Here is a 21,165-nt window from a genome sequence, read left to right on the forward strand (position 1 = left end):
CTAGGCCTCCCCCTTGACGCCCTGAATCTCTTCTCCTGCGGCCAAAAATACACTCTTGCCCCCGGAAGCTTTCTTAATGATGGAATCGAGTTTCTCACCGAAGAGCATCTCTCCCTCAAACGGCAACTGACATAAATTCCCCTTAGAGGCTGAATCCGCCAGCCATGGCTTCAACCACAAAGCCCTTCTTGAGGACACCGAAAGTGCCATAGTTCTTGAAGCTAGATGTACCAGATCTAGAGAGGTATCGGTCATGAAATCCACCGCTAGTTTCAATTCAGACAACATTTCACGTAACCCAGACCTTTTGACATTAGAAGAAATGGCATCTTCCAGGTTATTCAACCACACCTTCATAGCTCTTGATGTGGAGGTCATAGCTACTGCCGGTCTACAAGTTGCTCCTGCCGCTATAAACGTCTTCTTGAGGTTGGTTTCGATCCGTTTCTCCATTGGATCACGGAAAGCTGCTGCATCATCCACTGGCAGCGTCGTCTTTCTTGCCAACCTTACCACCGCAGCGTCGACTTTAGGCGGATTGTCCCACAATTTAGAGAAAGACTCCTCCACCGGATACTTTTTTGCAAACTTCCCCTGGATAACAAACTTTTTCTCTGTTCTCTTCCACTCAGAGCTGATGATTTCCTTAATTGAATCATGCACCGGGAAAGTCACCTGTCTTTTCCTGACCGATGGGAAGAATTTATCTGCTGAACTAGACTTAGGTAGCTCTTCCGAAAGACATAGCGTCTTCCTTACTGCCTTTACCAGATTCTCTATCGCTGTAGGATCAAATGCAATCTCTTCCTCAGAAAACACTTCTCCCTCCTCTGAGAGTTCTGAATGTGCGTCCCCTGGAGAATACAATTCTTCATCTGACACATCTGATAGAGACTCATATGGCAAATCTCTGACCCTCTTAGCTTTCCTCTGTACCCCAGAGGTAGAAGCAGTAGCCTCTTGCATGCCTTGTACTACAGCTTGCTTGATGATGGAGACCAGAGCATCCAATTGTGGGGCTCCTGAAGGCTGAGGGTCTGCAGACGCTACTGGGTCCGTAGCTGAAGCCGCTTTCTTTGAGAGAGTAGGCTCCCCTTTCTGCAATTCAGTTGACATATGTAGGCTGAAAATGGAAAAGACAACCATCAGCCACTAATTATCGTTCTCTCTCATTACATCCATATATCCACAGCCAGCTTACCTAGGACCCTTGGGCTGAGATCCTTTTCCAGAGCCAGGCTGATCCATAGTAACCTGTAACACATTATTCCATAAGCATAAATTCAATTACAAAAGCAAGATTCCACTGGAAAGGCACTCACAGTCTGTAGCCGAGTGAACCAACGCTCTCCAACTTCCGGCGAAGTGTACAATCACATCCAGCCAAAACGCCAGCCTTGCACACACTGCCAGCGTCTTCTTATTGCGTCACTTCCTGACGCCGTTTTCCCGCGCGTCAGTCCGGACGCGCGTCACTTCCGGGCGCGCGCGTCCATTTCCGGGCGCGCGTCTTCTTTGAGCGCGCGTCTTCCGCGTGCGTCACTTCCGGCACGCGTCACTCCGTTCGCGTCAACTCAGGCGCGCGTCTTACACGCGCTTCCGCGTCCGTACTCGACGCGCGTCCGCGTCAGTATTGGCGCGTGTGCTCTTCCATGGAACAAAACACTTTACCCAGCCTCGAATCCATCTGAAACGGCTGATCCTCTGGACTGCTTCATCCTCCTCTCTACCTTTAGGAGGGAATTCTTACAGCAGCTCCAGCACACAACCCTGCCCAACGGGTTCTTCTCACCACAACCCGTATAGGGTGCTCTTGGAGGCATCAGAGGGGAGAGAGAGAGAGAGAGAGAGAGAGACCCACTCTGGTATGGTAAGCTTAGCAGCCTTTTAGCCATCTGTAGCAGCCTGTAGCAGTCTGTAGCAGCCTGTCGTGACCTGGACAGGAAAAAAGACGAGGATTGCTGGGAGGAGCAAGGTATTTATACCGATCGTTAACTCTTTCCTGTCCAGTGACCTGATAGGCGGGATTAACCCATGTTGGTGAATTGTCTGCCATGGGTGACTTGGGAAATGTTTATATTATACATTACCTTTACATCCAGATAGTCCGCTAAGAATGAGGCAGATAATGATGTCTGTGTGTTTTTTTTACCCGGCTTTTTGGCCATCCATTTACTGACAAGATCTTCTGGCTTTTGTAAAGCAAAAAGCAATCCAAAGATCTGGCATGAGCTGAGCCAGACCCAGCTATGAGGATAAAGCTGGCCATAGACACACAGATCCTATCATACGAATAGAGGATTCGTACGATTTTCGGATTGTGTGTGGAGAGTGCCGACGTCTTTCGTCCGGCGGAGATCGGTCGCTTGGTCGATCGGTCAGGTTTGATTTTGACCCGGCCGATCCCGCCGGAGCCCATTGCGCATCGTAATCTGATCGTTCGGCCATATGGCCCAACGTTCAGACTACCCCCAATATAGCCATGCTCGTTAATGGCATATTGGGGAAAGATCCGCTCGTTTGGCGATGTCGCCAAACAAGCGGATCTTTGCGTCTATGGCCACCTTACCACAGATGAGACTGAACATGGGCTAAAATGTCATATCTTACTCAGACTGGCAAAGCTGTTCCCTGACTAGAAAGAATAGTTATAGAAGAGGCTTCTTATATAAGTGGAAGACATGTTTTTCAAGTTCAGTTATGGGACCTATTATCCAGAATACTCTGGATTTGGGTTTTTATGGGGTATTTCTGTAATTTGGACCTCCATGCTTTAAGTCTACTAAAAAAGTAATTTAAACATTAAACACTATAGGATTATTGAGGATTGTATTTTATAATTTAGTTGGGATCAAGTACAAGGCATTGTTTTATTATAGAGCCTTATTACAGAAAAAAAGAAACCTTTTTTATAATTATTTTGAATTATTTAATCAAAGTAGTAGTTCATGGGAGATGGATTTCCCGTAATTTGAAGCTTTTAGGATAATGAGTTTCTGGATAATTGATCTCATACCTGTCCTGGCCAATGTTCCCTCGATGCTGTGCACTGTTGCACACAAACACACACTGTTTAAGCATAGTGCACACAATAAGTTGTGGTGCGCACAAAGGATTTTGGGTGAAAACATAACATTTTGCATTTATTTTGACCTGCGCACACAGTTTCTGAAAATGCGCACAAAAATTTAAAATGTTTGCGCAAAATAATTTTTTTTGCGTACATAGCCGAGAAGGAATTCGAGAGAGAATTGGTCCTTGTAACATTCTGGCATATTAATCCCCCCTTTAATTTTCAAGAATAGTAAGAGTCCCAATGAGTTCCATGAGATGGATTTTTAGTTACTGACAAAAGCATGAAATTAGAAATATCACTTTTATTTTAGAAAGCCCTTCTTGTTCATGAATATTAAATGCAGTTCGAAAGGTAATATGGTTCAGATTTCATTATTGTGGTTCAGATTCTGCTTTTACTTGCAAGGCATCTGCCAGTGACAGTAATGGAAATAAACACGTAAAATGTAAAATGCATTGTGAAATACAGACTTGATTTCCGTCTCTGGCCCTAAAAGGACAACAGACTTTCCTAACATTGTAAAAAGGTCTACTAGAAGGAACTTTAATTATAATGGAGGATTCCTTAATGAAGGAATAGAGGGAAAAAAACTTTGAATTTCGAATGTTTTTTTTGGCTACTTCGACCATCGAATGGTCTATTTGACCTTCGACTTCAAATCGAATGATTCGAACTAAAAATCGTTCGACTATTCGACCATTCGATAGTCGAAGTACAGTCTCTTTAAGAAAAAACTTCGACCCCCTAGTTCGCCACCTAAAACCTACCGAAGTCAATGTTAGCCTATGGGGAAGGTCCCCATAGGCTTTGCTACCTTTTTTTGGTCGAGCAAAAGTCGTGGATGGATTAAAATCCTTCGAATTGAACAATTCGAAGGATTTAATCGTTCGATCGAACGATTTTTCGTTTGATCAAACTATTTGCGCTAAATCCTTCGACTTCGATATTCGAAGTCAAAGGATTTAACTTCGATGGTCGAATATCGAGGGTTAATTAACCCTCGATATTCGACCCTATGTAAATCTGCCCCGAAGTGTTCTGAAAGTTAATGGAAGTTTTTTTCTGAACAAGATGGCAGAACTGTCTTACTTACCAAGTATTACAGCCATAATCTCTTGGTGCGTTGATAACTGAGTAACGTTGCATTCCATTAAATCCTTAGCAATTAATGTAAGAAAACTAAACAGCAATCTATCTGCTGCCTTTTCTTCAGTCTCTTCTTTTAACTGCAATAGCCAAAATATCTGTTTAGTCAGAGAAAGAGAATATAGTGAATTGCTTTTAATCTATTCAAATTTGAGAAAGAGGCTGCTCTGATGTTTTTCTGGTTAGGAAAGGTTTGAAAAAGATTTCTAATGTTATTCCTAAGCAGAAGAACATGAGAGCAGCCTCTTTCTTTCTCCTGCAACTTCCTTGACTACTTGGTGGTCAGACAATGAACCAAAATTAATTGATGTTAACAGTACATGTAACTTTAAATATCTTGTATGACTGTACATTGCAAAAGTGCTTAGAATAGCCCCCTGCTCAATTTTACATTCACTCAATTTTAAGGTTTACTTATCCTTTTAAGGGAACAAACCTGTTTCCACAGAAGAATTTTAAACTATTTTGTGGCTGCTGGTGGACAGCAGCCGTACCATGCAGTCAAACTTTTCCTTTGATCATGACTTCCATGGCTCAGCAAGTGCACATACCTTTTCTTTAGAAAGCCACTTAGTGACCAAGGAAAACAACAGATCCTTCTTCTGAAGAATGATTTTATGAAGAAGGGACATCACTGCAAGGGAAGCCATTTTTTTGCACTTCGTGGAGTCATCATTTACCATTAACAAAACAACCGGGACCAAAACCAGGCCACAGAACTGGTCAAGAATGGTCTGTAAGGCAAAATACTGTATATGCTTTAGTGTGGTTTTATTTCACCAGAAATAAATATACCAAATATAAGGGACCTGAAGCACCTCCTGTTATGCAAAAGCAATCAACCGCAGTACATGTCAACACTAGCACACTTACTTCTGGGAATGCCTGGAAAAGGTAAGCCATCATTTCCAAAGCAGCCTCTCTTCCAGTTTCCTATTCATCGCTGCACCAAAAGGAACAAACAACTGACTGTTATAACTGGGAAATAGGTATACTGCATAGATGGAAGGTTACTTCGCATGTGTGAGTTTATAAACTAGAAGTAAATTGGGATATTTAAGACAATCACTGTATTCTGTTAAAGTCCAGCTCCCAGCAAACTAGAAGCAGGTTGGAGGTCTCTAACCTTTAGATTTAACAATGCTCAGTTTGATCATATTACACATTGCCAGGTTAGGAGATATCAGGGCAAATTCACTAAGATTCGTAGTTGCGCCAGCGTCCGCTTCACCGCACTTCACCAGGCATATTTTCCCCAGCGCTAAAATCCGAAGTTGCGCCCAGGGGAAGCGTAAGGTTGCGAAGTTGCGCTAGCATTAATTCGCCAAGCAAAGCGAAGTTACGCTAGCGATGCTTAATTTGCATACAGCGCCAAATTGACTTTACAATGAGGTATATGTAGCATCACTACACAAGCCTGGGAAACCTTCAAAACAGCAAATAACATTTTTATTTTGCCCTACACATGTGCCCACTGTATAGTTAAGGTGCCATGAGTTAGGAAATGTAAGGGGGAAGGAGGGTAGCCCCAAAAAAATGTTTGATCTTTTTCAGCCTATCTTCCATAAAAAAAGAAAGAACACCAGCATTTTTTGGGACTTAGAAAAATGTTTAACTTTTTTTTGAAGCAATCCCCATCTACTCTATTGCACTTTTCCTGGTCTGAGGTGGCGAAGGAAGTCTGGCGTAAAAGGTAGCGTTCAGAAAAATTTGCGTGTCACTGAATTTGCGTAGTTACGTCCGTTGTACAAATTCGCCAGGCGTAAGGGTGCGAGGTAACACTAGCGAATTTACGCCAGTGTCTGTTAGTGAATCAGCAAATTAACGAAAATGCCCAACGCTAGCGTTAGGCGCTTTGTCCTTTAGTGAATTTCCCCCATTGACTGTAGCTACGTCAACCTCATTCTTCAAATCAACCACACCCAGCACAGATTTACAGAAAAGACAAAATACGTCAGTTTGATTATGGAGCACTTGCTAGATAGTTTAATCCATTGCGATGTGCTAAACAATGGAACACCAGCTCTTTGCAGCCCCAGGTGCATGCTGTACCCTTATAATTCAATGAAGACTGCAGAACTCCGGAGTGCTGTTGTCTTCACTGAATTGCAACATAGTTTAAGAGATCTCTTTTACCATTACTAAATATGGGCGGCAACCCATTATCAATTTAACACATGTAAATGTCTGTTTGTTTGAATTATGCATCATTCCTCGCTAAGCAATGCATCTTGTAAAAAAAATAAAAGGGCATCTTATTTTAGCATTTTAATGAGAGAGATTCACAGCAACCAAATCAAACAACCGTGTACATTGTTACGGAGCCAATATAATTTATGAGGCACACTGAAACATATCTAGAGCTGTGACTAAAAGGAATTATCCCTGGAGACATTTGTGCTAGCTCATCTATGCATTTCAGTAATATTATGTTCTATTGGCCAGAGAAGCATGATGATCAAACTTATTGAGGTTTAATGAGAGTGATAATTTGGAGTCAAAGTTATTATTCTCCAGGCCAGCAGAATATATTATTTGAGCATCAGAAACACTGCTCCAAAACATAAATTCTCAATAGTATGTATGTTCACCAAGAAGCCTTAAAAACACTTAAAATACCTTCAAATCCCAATGTTGCTGTCCCACTGCTTAAAGAGCATGTAAAGGCAAACACATAAAATCCCATTTTTACTTTCTGTAATGAAAAAGAAACCTATCTCCAATATACTTTAATTAAAGAATGTGTACCGTTTTTATAAGAAACCGGACTGTATGCAGTGAAATTCTCCATTCATTTACTGCTGTGGATAGGAATTGTCAGACGGTCCCTAACTGCTGAGCAGGGAAACAATCATACTTATGAACAGCAGGGGGAGCCCCCGCCTTACTTCCCAGCCATGCAGAACTCAAGCAGCTTTGTTTATGAAGATCCCTAAGCAGCCCAGACCACACTGAGCATGTGCACAGTCCTAGGGGGCAGATTTACCTAGGGTCGAATATGGAGGGTTAATTAACCCTCCATATTCGACCGTCGAAGTCAAATCCTTCGTCTTTGAATATCGAAGTCGAAGGATTTTGCGCTATTCCTACAATCGAAGGAATAATCAAACGATTCGAAGGATTTTAATCCATCGATCGAAGGATATTCCTTCGATCAGGAAATTGTTAGGTTTTAGGTGGCGAACTAGGGGGTCGAAGAATTCTTTAAAGAGACAGTACTTCGACTATCGAATAGTCGAACAAATTTTAGTTCGAATCGTTCGATTCGTAGTCGAAGGTCGTAGTCGAAGTAGCCATATTCGACCATTCGAAATTCGAACTTTTTTCCTCTATTCCTACACTCGAACTAAGTAAATGGGCCCCATAGTCTTGCAAAGATGTTTAACAAAGTCACAAGATGGTGACCCCCTGTAGCCAACTTTGAAAGCATAAATTATTTGTTTGATTAGGCTTGTGGTGCAGTAAGTTCATGTTTATATTTAGTATACAAAATACAGCATTTCTAGCCTTATTCTATTTTAGACTTTACATGCCCTTTAACTGAACAGCCATAGAGGAAAATTAAGCAGGGAAAATCCCCAGGCATATGTATATGACCATATAGAATGTGGATCAGCCTTCAGATGTAGACTCTGCATCATATGTGGGAAGAGCTTAATTACAATTAACAAAGAGAGTAAAATATGTCAAGCCAGTCTTGAGCAAAACAGGATAGTCAAGATGGTACTTTTTAGAGTAAATTAGGGGATGGGTTACGTCCAGTATTAGCTGGCAGCATTATAAATACATGTTGTCATTTCACATCTGCTAACACAAGTGCATGGGTTCCTTTACCTGCCGACACTGGACTCTGACTTGCTCGCTCTGGCCAGTGACTGCCAACTTAGCTACCTTCTGCATCACCTCATCAATCTCAGGAACAATCACTTTCCTTGATACAATGGCCTTTAAAATAACAGAAGAACACAAATAGTCATTATAAATTTTCCCAGAGGAAATCCCAGTTATTTGAAAAAATTTAGCTCAACTCGAACTGGCACAGTTACTAGGAACAGAATGGTCACTAGCTGAACAATGCACCATTATATACTTCTTGCTTTTGCCTTATTTACAGCTCAGACGTAATGCTGTTTTGAAGATGCTGTACATTTAAAATTCCAAGTGTAGATAAAAACATATTACAAGTTTTCTACTTTTTAGTATTCACAAACAAAAAGGTTTGCTTCTACATTGTTTTATAAAACAGGAGATGTATTTATTTTTTTCTACTGATATTTAGAAACAGAATTTTTTTGGAAAATGTTTTGGTTATACATTAGATGTGCCAAAGGCAGTCACTTGTCATGATGATCGTACAGATCTTCCTCGGCATTAACACCTGCAGCTGCTTCTCTATAATTTCTCCCTTTGTGTGTCTTACCAATATGGTAACACACTGCAAAATAAAGGACCACTTATTACTGGGGTGGCAGCTAGGAGTCTGGGCAATTTCTGATACAATGTAGAAATGACCTGAGCAGTCTTATAAACTCTCAAGTTTATAAAGTAATACTGTACTTTGCATGCAGTAGGATCAGAACTAGGGACAGGCAGAAAAGGCAACTCCCAAAGTGGGGGGTCACAATTTCAGGGAAAAAAATACTGTTTAATACACCTTATTGCTGCCTGCTAGGGATGTAGCGAACGTCGGAAAAAAAGTTCGCGAACATATTCGCGAACTTGCGCAAAAATGCGAGCGGTTCGCGAACGGTTCGCGAACCCCATAGACTTCAATGGGAAGGCGAACTTTAACATCTAGAAAAGACATTTCTGGCCAGAAAAATGATTTTAAAGTTGTTTAAAGGGTGCAACGACCTGGACAGTGGCATGCCAGAGGGGGATCAAGGGCAAAAATGTATCTGAAAAATCTGCCTGTGTGTGCTTGGAAGAGATAGTGTAGGGGGAGAGCTGTTAGTGATTTCAGGGACAGATGATAGTAAGCTTGCTGGCTAGTAATCTGCTTGATACTGCTCTGTATTGGAGGGACAGAAGTCTGCAGGGATTTGAGGGACATTTTAGCTTAGGTAGCTTTGCTGGCTAGTAATCTACTGTTCTCTTTAAACAACTGCCATACGTTGACCTTGTAGGCATTGTTTGCCCAGTTTTTTGGACGCAGCCACTGAAGCACAGTTGCCAGAAAAAATATGCCATATAAATGCTGAAAATAGTCATTTTTCGCCATTACGTAAAATATATTATGGCTGCTTGAAAAAAGTGACTCCGGTGTTTTTTCTGGAGACGGTAATATTATGGATATTTAGACAGAATGGGAACAAGGTCACACAGCTCGATGGCGGGTTGAAGAAAACAGTGTGCAAATAATGCCTACAAGGCCAACGTATACACTACTACAGCGGTGGATACGGATTACGTAAAATATATTATGGCTGCTTGAAAAAAGTGACTCCGGTGTTTTTTCTGGAGACGGTAATATTATGGATATTTAGACAGAATGTGAACAAGGTCACACAGCTCGATGGCGGGTTGAAGAAAACAGTGTGCAAATAATGCCTACAGGGCAAATAATGCCTAAAAGGTCAACTTATACACTACTACAGCGGTAGTAAAATAAAAAAAAGTAAAATAAAAAAAAAATGAATATTAAAAAAAAAAATTAAAGTTGGTGCTGCTGAACTACTAGGAGCAGCAGATTAGCACACCAGTCCCACTCCCCAACACTGCTAGACTAATAGCACTGGGCTCTTATAGTAGTAGTAGTAGTAGTAGTAGTAAAACAACAAAAAAATAAATAAAAGCAGTCCTTACAAGGACTACTGTTATTGCAGCAGTCAGCAGATGAGATCAGAAGCAGGACAGCTGCCCACTGCAGCTACATACAGAGCACTGCAGTAGAAGGTAGATTACTAGCCAGCAAAGCTACCTAAGCTTAAATGTCCCTCAAACCCCTGCAGACTTCTGTCCCTCCAATAACAGAGCAGTATCAAAACGATTACTAGCCAGCAAACTTTCAACTGTCCCTGAAATCACTAACAGGCAGCAGCTCTCTCCCTACACTATCTCTTCAGCACACACAGGCAGAGTGAAAAAACGCTGCAGGGCTTCGGTTTTTATAGGGAAGGGGAGTGGTCCAGGGGAGAGCTTCCTGATTGGCTGCCATGTACCTGCTGGTCTGGGGTGAGAGGGCAAAAAAAAGCGCCAACAATGGCGAACCCAAAATGGCGAACGTCGCGCGACGTTCGCGAACTTCCGGCGAGCGCGAACACCCGATGTTCGCGCGAACAAGTTCGCCGGCGAACAGTTCGCGACATCTCTACTGCCTGCCCTGAATTTTTTGAAAAGGGTGAGTAGGAGCAATGCATTGTTAAGGGAAAACTATACCCCTCAAACAATATAGGTCTCTATAAAAATAATATTGTATAAAACAACTCATATGTAAAACTCTGCTTCATATAAATAAACCATTTTCATAATAATGTAGGGAATTTGTGCAAACACCTTGCTCTTATCCTTGGAGGGCAGAAGCACAGAGCCTGTGTTTCTATCTGAGCATCCAAAGGGGCTGGTAGTCGCATTGTATGACTGAATGTGCTGGATTCGCCTGAAGAGAGCTCTAAAGTATCCGAAGAGGATTTGTGAGTATCCTGTTTAAAGGGACAGTACCCTAAAGAGTACCCTAAAGAGTGCTGAAGATAAACAGACTGTTTATTAAAGGCCATTAAAGGACTTTGCCTTTTTAGTTAGCTAGACAGCGTTGTGCTAGCAAGTTAGTTAGTGAGGCCCTATTGCCACCAGTTAGGAGTGCTACCTGTATTAGGTGCCCATTTATTTTAGATAAACAGTTATTTAAGTTAACCAATACTGTGTGTGTGTTATTACTGTATTCCTAATGGGGCCACCAGTAGGTGCATTCCCGGATCCCACTAGGCGGAGGAACTACGCTAGTAAGTACCAGGTACCCAGTCTCTCCCCATACCACTGCGGAGTGGCTCAGGTTTGTCACGTGCCATCAGGTAAGCGCCACAAGTGGAGTGTAACACAGACAAAGGGGTGTCGAAAGGGTTACAATAATAAACTTAGTAGTATGTGCCATTGGGTAATCATAAGCAGGAAATTGCCATTTTAAAATATACGGGAAGCCCCCTGGGATCGTATGATTCACAGTGCACACACACATACCAAACAAACTATACTTGTTAGATCACATGAGCCAATTAACAGACAGAGTTCTGTCTTTTGCTTCCACACGTCTTCCTGTTACAGTTAGAGTTGTAGTATTTCTGGTCAGGTGATCTCCGAGGCAACATACAGACCATGAAAAATGATGGTTCAAGGTAGGAGATATAAAAGGGCAATATTTATATATATTCCAATTTGATAAGATTCTTTAATATGCCACTTAATTTGATATAAAATATCTGTTGCTCAAGTATTCATTTTGGGGATATAGTATCCCTCGAAGCAAGTGTGGAAGTGGGGGGAACGGGTATGGATAGCAAGTGGATGGTGGGCTATTGTGGTGGCAGGCGAGTGTTGTACAAGAGGTACTTGCCTTGAGTGCATGCACCACTTGCCAGGCACTGCCTTGCATTACCTTCTCCAAGATATAGCAGTTCCATATAGTGTTGATACGTGACTTTTGGGGCTACAGATATTTTCCAGTAGATTGTTGGCTAACTGGACTCCAATGTATGACTAGCAAACAGCTGAAATGTATAGTAACTGAGGGCTATTTTATGACCACAGCTGTGGATGAGTTAAAAATTGGTGCAGTTGCTGTGCAAATTGACATCATAATCAAAGGAACTTGCATCCAAACACACTCCTTGCACCAAGCTCCATTGCGCACCACCAGATGATGAATTATGCACAAGTGCACCAACTGGAGCTCCAGGTTTCCCATCGTGAGCAGCATCAATACTCACAGCAGAATCAATGCAAAAGAAATAGGCATGGTGGATTGCATCCAAAACTGCTCTTTGCACACTGTACTTGTGTAGATAAATAACCGCTAATGATCTGCTGTTTCATAAGGAGTCTGTGGGCAGGAGTTCTGGCTTGCCAAGTCGAATTAGAAGAATCAGAACATTTCTGCCAGTATTTACATGAAATTCTCACCTTGAAACAGTTAAAAACTAAGTGGAAATTCTGCCCTTTGGCTACTCCAGCTTTGGCATAATCTTTCAGCAGCAGAAAGAGCTGTTTGGTTTTAAGGGAAGGCAAAGGAAACTTTAGGATCCAGATGAAAGACTGTGAAGCTCCAGTGATAACCTGCTTAAAATTTAAACGTGCATATTGAAACAGCTTATGTATTCTCAGATGCTATTGAAATAATAGCTATATCCATGTGCAGGTGCATCCTAGAATACAGATTCACATATAGAAATACAAAAAGCTCACGGAATAGATATGGAATATCAGACATTTGATCTAACTCTTTTGCAGATGCCATTTCTTGAATAATAGCATGACTTGAATATTCAGATCCTTGTAAAGACATTGTTAATCTACTGATTAGCCTTAAACAGAGAAAGCTGGTTGTGATGAAAATTATTACCACCTTGCAGGCAAAGAGAGTCCAGTATAAGATAGTAACTTGATCCTCCCAGTAAGAGCTGCAGGATTTTGGGTCACTGGAGCTAAAAGACATATTGGAACCCTAATACAAAAATGTGTAAAATGTCAAAGACTAAGAGGTTAACACCACACACAACAAATGGCAAATTTACCATCTGACAGATTAAGCACCAACCCTCCTTTTTCTAATGTTGGTCTTGATGTCTTTGGTCAATAGTTAATTACTACCCAAAGAACATGAAGCGCCCAAACCAACAACAAAAGATGGGCTTTATTATTCACTTGCATGAGCATAAGAGCTGTACATATTGAAGTAATTAAATCAATGGATACATCGAGTTTCATCAATGCCTTTCAAAGATTTGTCTTGATAAGAGGGACTGTAAAGCAATTGCGTTCTGATTGTGGAACCAACTTTATTGGAGCATGTAAAGAGCTGCAAATTGACACAAACCTTTTCAACAAATACATAACTGAGAATGGCTCCACATGAATATTTAATCCACCTCATTCTTCTCATATGGGTGGATCATGGGAAAGAATGATTGACATTGCACGTCACATTTTAGATTCAATGTTGCTGGATGCCAATACTACACGACTTACTTGTGAAATGTTAACTACCTTTTTGGCAGAAATAGCAACTAGAATAAATTCAAGACCTTTAGCCTCTATTTCTTCAGACCCAGAATCTCCACAAATCCTAACTCCAGCAATTCTTCTTACACAAAAGATGGCAACACTCCAGACCCCAGTTGGAGACTTTGGCTCAGACAATCTTTACAGGAAACAATTGAAACGTGTTCAGCATCTTGCCGATTATTTTTGGAACAGATGGAGGAAGGAGTACTTTACAAAGCCACAGGAAATGGCAGAATGATAGACCAAATTTAAATAAAGGAGATCTAGTTCTTCTAAAAGATGATCACAGTCATCACAATGAATAGCCAATGGGACTAACAAACAAGGTCTTTCCCAGCAATGATGAGACGGTATGGAAGGTTGAAGTGAAGGCTGTAAAAAACGGAATGGCAAAGACTTTCACTAGACCTATCACGGAACTAATACATTTGCTGCCTAATAAAGATAACTCAAAGTCAACTAATGGGAAAACCAAAGAAGACAAGGCATAAATTACTTCAAGTATACCACTATGGACTATACAATGTTATTGTTGCATGTTCTCTCTTCTGGCAGGCTCCTGTAGAAAGGCAGAGTTCAACGGTCAGCCAATTATATTTATTCTCAGGTGTACTTGCATATTTTTTTGTTGATATATCTAAAGTGTTTAATTAGATATAGATAGACACTGATAGCTATGTGAAGAGACAACCACTTCCACAGTAACACGTTACAATAACCAGTACTCACTAAATGCTGGGAGAGAATTACTTGAATGTAATACATGTCACAGTAAAGAAGGACTTGAGGAGAACTTTGATACCTGCTTTTGGGAGTGTATGGAGGTTTTGTAATCTAAGTTGTTTATATTTACTTTGACAGGATATTTAGTTATTAGCTCACTTGTGCACTCATTTTTTTTCCTCATTTTGTCCACATTCAGCATAGTCTTACTGAAGTACTGGAGGATTACAGAAGTGTGCGGGTATATTAACCTCACACCAACAGTGGGAGATTCTAGCAAGAACAAAGATAGCATTTTAAGTGTGAAAGACAATAAGACCAAGATACATGGAAAAATATAAGCATTGGTTTGTTTCTTTCAGTCTTCATACCATCATTTATGTTTTCAACATCAGGGAGAACACAATCATTTACGATACAAGCAGGGAAGGTTCTCTACAGCTTCAAAAGATTGTCTGCCACATCTATAACCAGTTTTTTATAAGTTCTTTGTTGAGAGAAGGGCAAACACATTAAGTAGTACATCATATTCAGGCTGCCAAAGCATTTGTTTTCCAAGCAAAGGGAAACATCTATTTAAAAAAATATATACTATGTAAAGGTCATTACATACAGTGATATGGAGCACAAACTGAATTAAAAGTAAGATATTTAGCTTAAGTTTTCCAACCAGAGAATGATGAAGACATTCAATTGAGCAAGTTTTGACCAAAGCTGCAAACCATGAGTAAATGATTGGGATTCCCAGTGAAGTTTATTAAATGCCTGCACTGCTTACAATATCCCTTAATAAAAACACATTTCTGTAGTCATGTCACCTACTAGTATTTGACATTCTGACTCCCCTGTTCTGCTCACTTTTGATGCAAATTACCTCCAATAGATATGCAAATTGCATCTTCTGCTCAAGGCACTTTTTAATGACATTTTTCTTCTACTCCATTTCTAAATAGTTATTGCATATTTACTGAGTATATACTTTATTCTATGTGTGCAATAGAGGCATATGATAAACACGGTCTAAGAATGCAATGTTATCTGGTTTTATTGCTCCAAATATGGATAAGTTTCAGTAAAAGGGATGGGGAATACTGACTTTCAGCAGCAAGTCTGCTAATCTGCAAGAAATAAATCAAATCAAAAGCAATGATTACGTTCTACACTGACAATCACTTGCTTTATACTATACACAGAATTCTTCATTTCCATTCCATTTACAGCCTTTTTTATGGTTCCACCAATATAAAATGCATAATGCATATACCTAACTATATAGTGTCTATTAAATAAATTCAGTTACCTATGGCCATACAACAGCATGAAAAACAGCATCAATCTTATTAGTAGAGAAAAGATACGACTCAAAAGCTGTAAAAAAATTCTCCAATTCGTTTGACCCCAAGTTGCCTCAAGTTCTTTAGTGGGTTGATAAACTTTAGTTGTATCTAAAAAAAAAAATGTATATATATATATATTATATATATATATATATATATATATATATATATATATATACAATTCCAACGTTTATGATGCACTAATCCCAATGTATATCAGAGTCAAGGGTGCTGATCCCAATAGCAGTGAGTAATTCCGCTTCTTAGTTATATTGGTCCAACCAGATCGCACTCCATATTTAAACATAGCTTTTATTAGCCTGTTAAAATGTATCAAAAAATGGCATTCTTCACAACATAGTAGCAGCGTCATTTGTATCAAGACACTTATCTGTTAAAAGTCCAGCATAAACGCTATATTCATCCACACTCACGCGACGTTTCGGGACACATCCGTTCCCTTTCTCAAGCGTATGTATCGTGTAGTAGTGTGTAGGACTCCATTGCACACACTTTCTGCTTCCTCGTTAGGCGGGGCATACGTGGTAAGTAACTGTGATGATGCTTCCTCACCTGGAGGCCGGATCTGCACGTCAGTCACCACATATCTCCACCCTCCCGTTACTATGCAAAGTCCATAGTTACCAAAGAAAAGAAATATATCAGTAACAGCAAATTACATGGGCATTTTTCACTATATCTGATGATTGTAGTTGTTTGAGCAAATTATGCCAAAATGAAAAGCAAAAGTTGACAGATGAAATGGCAAAAAAGAAAAAAAAATTTTTTTAAAAAAATACAAAAGTACTTATAAAGAAAAAATATACACAAAATAATATTAGTTGCCCAAAATATTACTACTCACCCTAAATGGGTACTTTACAGAAATAAATGCAAGTCAAAATCACGATTTAGACCCCTTGGACTGAGAGTCCCTAGCCTGTCAATCCATTTAACTTCTGCTCTTTTTAATGCTAGAACACGATCTCCTCCTCTTTTCAGAGGTGGGACGTGTTGGATAACTCTGAATTTCAGCTCCTCTGATGTATGTCCTTGTTCTAAACAATGTCTAGAGACTGGCAATGATCTGTTGCCCACGTGTATAGTTGATCTATGCTGAGAAAACCTATCCTTCACCCTCTGGGTGGTTTCTCCAACATAGACCAACCCACATGGGCACACCAGCATATATACAACAAAATTGGTATCACACGTATTGTAACCCCTAATTTGATACTTCTGATCCCTATGTGGATGGTCGAAATCAGGACGTGTTCCTCCTATGGCGGGGTGACCTGGACTCCTTGGCCGTCTTCCGTGAGGCAATTAATGGGGCCCATAATGACATTAAATTCAGGATGACAGCTGATCTCCAAGTAGTTACTTTCTTAGATGTATTGGTTACACGAACCGAGACAGGGTTTGATACTCGTATCTATACAAAACCCACTGATCGAAATCAACTTCTTTCTTATGACAGCTTCCATCCCCCCTCAGTTAAGAGATCGATTCCTATCAGCCAGTTTACCAGAGTGAGTAGAATTACAAATAATCCGGTGGTCTTGGAACAAGACTTAGAAATAATGTCTAGGAAACTTACAGATAGGGGATATCCGAATCAGCTAATACAAAAAAATCAACAGGCTGCTATGGAAGGGATTCTTGGATGTACATCAAGAGATCGGCGTACTACAGGTAACAGATTAGCTTATGTATCCCAGTATAATTCTGCCAGTTCCAAATTTAAATGCATACTAGATAAACATTGGCACTTATTAAAAGATGCATATCCCTCAATTCCAGAGTTTCAACAAGGCCCTATGATGTCCTATCGCAGAGGAGCAACCATAGGGAGTAGATTAGTGAATGCAGACATACGGAAACCACCTAATAAGGCAATGTTTTGGGGTCCCAAGAAAGAGGGCATGTATAGATGTAAGGGTTGTGCCCAGTGTCGATTTGTATTGGTAGGTCCTGATTTCGACCATCCACATAGGGATCAGAAGTATCAAATTAGGGGTTATAATACGTGTGATACCAATTTTGTTGTATATATGCTGGTGTGCCCATGTGGGTTGGTCTATGTTGGAGAAACCACCCAGAGGGTGAAGGATAGGTTTTCTCAGCATAGATCAACTATACACGTGGGCAACAGATCATTGCCAGTCTCTAGACATTGTTTAGAACAAGGACATACATCAGAGGAGCTGAAATTCAGAGTTATCCAACACGTCCCACCTCTGAAAAGAGGAGGAGATCGTGTTCTAGCATTAAAAAGAGCAGAAGTTAAATGGATTGACAGGCTAGGGACTCTCAGTCCAAGGGGTCTAAATCGTGATTTTGACTTGCATTTATTTCTGTAAAGTACCCATTTAGGGTGAGTAGTAATATTTTGGGCAACTAATATTATTTTGTGTATATTTTTTCTTTATAAGTACTTTTGTATTTTTTTAAAAAAAAATTTTTTTTCTTTTTTGCCATTTCATCTGTCAACTTTTGCTTTTCATTTTGGCATAATTTGCTCAAACAACTACAATTATCAGATATAGTGAAAAATGCCCATGTAATTTGCTGTTACTGATATATTTCTTTTCTTTGGTAACTATGGACTTTGCATAGTAACGGGAGGGTGGAGATATGTGGTGACTGACGTGCAGATCCGGCCTCCAGGTGAGGAAGCATCATCACAGTTACTTACCACGCATGCCCCGCCTAACGAGGAAGCAGAAAGTGTGTGCAATGGAGTCCTACACGCTACTACACGATACATACGCTTGAGAAAGGGAACGGATGTGTCCCGAAACGTCGCGTGAGTGTGGATGAATATAGCGTTTATGCTGGACTTTTAACAGATAAGTGTCTTGATACAAATGACGCTGCTACTATGTTGTGAAGAATGCCATTTTTTGATACATTTTAACAGGCTAATAAAAGCTATGTTTTAAATATGGAGTGCGATCTGGTTGGACCAATATATATATATATATATATGCAGTCCCACAGTACCAGCACTCAGACAGATGTTGCCAGTGGTGCACGATCAATAAATCGTATATAGTCTTATGAAGGATCAGCACACACTGTTCTGTAGTGAAGTAATAGTGTTTATTTTCAAACAAAACACATTTTTATCCATATATAGTTATTATAAACATATAGTTATTATAAACAAAACTGACACAACATAACAGGCATGGGACCTGTTATCCAGAATGCTTGGGAACTGGGGTTTTCTGGATAAGGGATTACCTTAAATCTACCTAATAATAATTTCAACATTTTTAATAACCTCAATAGGATTATTTTGCCTCCAATACAATCTATAATTGTATTGTATTTGGCATTAAGTACAATGTACTGTTTTATTATTACAGAGAAAAGGGAAATCATGTTTTGAAATTTGAGTTATTTGATTATAATCGAGTCAATGGCCTTCCCGTAATCTGGAGCTTTCTGGAGAAAGAGTTTCCAGCAATGGAAACATCTACCAATTATTGTGCCCATGTCTTCGGGCCCTAGTAGCAGACATAATGTCTGACATTCCCAACCTACCTGTATTAGTGAAAATCAGTGGCATGTGCAATATTTATGTTTTCCCACTTGGAATTTACCAGTAGGAAGCATCAGCTATCATTCTGTATAAAGTGGTGGTTAATATGGGATAGTGCAAACGCTACTGTCTCTCAGGTGCACATAACTATCCCAGGGCAATAAGCTTCTCAAGTAGCAAAGCTGTAGCTGCCCCTCTGTAAATAAATTGCAGTGTTCATATTATAAACAGCACAGGAAGGTGTTAATCACTTGGTTTCACCTGGACCTTTGCTATTAAAGTTAAAATTTGCCAAAGTTCTACTTAAGCAATAAAAGGAGTGCTCTGCAAACATCCCGTAATCATTAGCTTGGATGGAGCCAATGTCATCTACTTTATAGGATTTCTGACACCCTGGCATCTAATGAAGCGGTAAATGAACTTTGCAAATGACTGCTTGGCATTTCAGCCAAATATCTGAGGGTTACTGAGTCTTCAAATCTGTTGTAAAAACAAGTTAGGGATTCCAGGAACAGGCATTACATGCAGGGTAACATGAAGGTGTTTATAATAGTGCTTGAGTAAACATGTAACACACTGGTTAAAGGGAGGAAATTGACTATAAAAAGAATACATTTTAATATCATGTCCTCTACAGCACAATTGAAGGACCCAAGTAACTGGCTTGTTTAGTACTAGGGTATAGGGATGCAGTGTGGTTCCCACTGATAACAATTATATGTGTTTCAAAACTTTCAGGACCCCCCCATCATTTAACCATTATGAGCCTGTATGCATAAGGTACCTGTTGCATACGCACATTAGTATACAGGTAGGGGGTTAAAGCTGAAATGGTGCCTGTAACCTAAAAAGCATTTGCTGACCAAGGGAAACACCACAGCAGCGAAAGGGCCTCTAATTCTCCTTTATACAGTTACATTTAGGTTAAAACATACACATTTCCATCAAGTTAGACCTTTTTCTAAATAAAACTTGCCTATTAGCTACAGGGTGGGGGAGACAACTGTGAGATTTTACTTGTACAGGGCATGGACCCTAAAAGAGTGGCTGTCCGCAACAAGACAGATGTACAGCGCCTTGCAAGAGTATTCACCCCCCTTGGCTTTTTTTTTACCTATTTTGTTACATTCCAATCTGTAATTTAAATGTTTCTTAATCTTATTTTATGTGATGGATCTGCACAAAATAGTCTAAGTTGGTGAAGTGAAATAAGAAAAATATATATAAAAAAAAGAATTAAAAAAAAAAAAAAAACTGAAAATTGCCATGTGCATATGTATTCACCCCCTTTGAAATGAAGCCCCTAAAAAATCCCGGTGCAACCAATTACCTTCAAAAGTTCCATAATTAGTGAAATGAAGTTCACCTGTGTGCAATCTAAGTGTCACATGATCTGTCAGTAAAAACACACCTTTTTCTGACATGGTGCCACAACAATGGTACCACAACAAACCTTCCAAGAGAGGGCCGCCCACCAAAACTCACAGACCGGGCAAGGAAGGCATTAATCAGAGAGGCAGCACAGAGACCAAAGGTAACTCTGAAGGAGTTGCAGAGTTCCACAGCAGAGACTGGAGTATCTGTCCATAGGACCACAATAAGCCGTACACTCCATAGAGCTGGGCTTTATGGAAGAGTGGCCAGAAAAAAAACATTACTTAAAGTTAAAAATAAGAAGGAAGGTGCTCTGGTCAGATGAGACTAATATTGAAGTTTTCTAAAGCATACTGCTAAAGCAACACTGGAGTGGTTTAAGGGGAAACATTTAAATGTGTTGGAATGGCCTAGTCAAAGTCCAGACCTCAATCCAATTGAGAATCTGTGGTCAGACTTGAAGATTGCTGTTCACAAGCAAAAACCATCCCACATGAAGGAGCTGGAGCACGTTTGAGGAATGGGCAAAAATCCCAGTGGCAAGATGTGGCAAGCTCATAGGGGCAAATTCACTAAGCCGCGAAGCGCCGAACGCTAGCGTTAATTCGCTAGCGTTTGGCATTTTCGCTACTGAGCAAATTCACTAACGAACGCTGGCGTAGTTTCGCTAGTGTTACTTCGCAACCTTACGCCAAGCGAATTTTCGCTAGCGACGAAACAACGCAAATTCACTAACTAGCGCA

The 21,165-nt window shown here is 40.2% G+C and overlaps 1 pseudogene; it reads right to left on the minus strand.

Annotated features, from left to right (window-relative positions):
• LOC108712386 overlaps positions 1–21,165 on the minus strand; it is a 36,267-nt pseudogene continuing 15,102 nt past the window's right edge.

The sequence above is a fragment of the Xenopus laevis genome, chromosome 3S (genome assembly GCF_017654675.1).
Source record: "Xenopus laevis strain J_2021 chromosome 3S, Xenopus_laevis_v10.1, whole genome shotgun sequence".
NCBI classification, from domain to species: Eukaryota; Metazoa; Chordata; class Amphibia; order Anura; family Pipidae; genus Xenopus; species Xenopus laevis.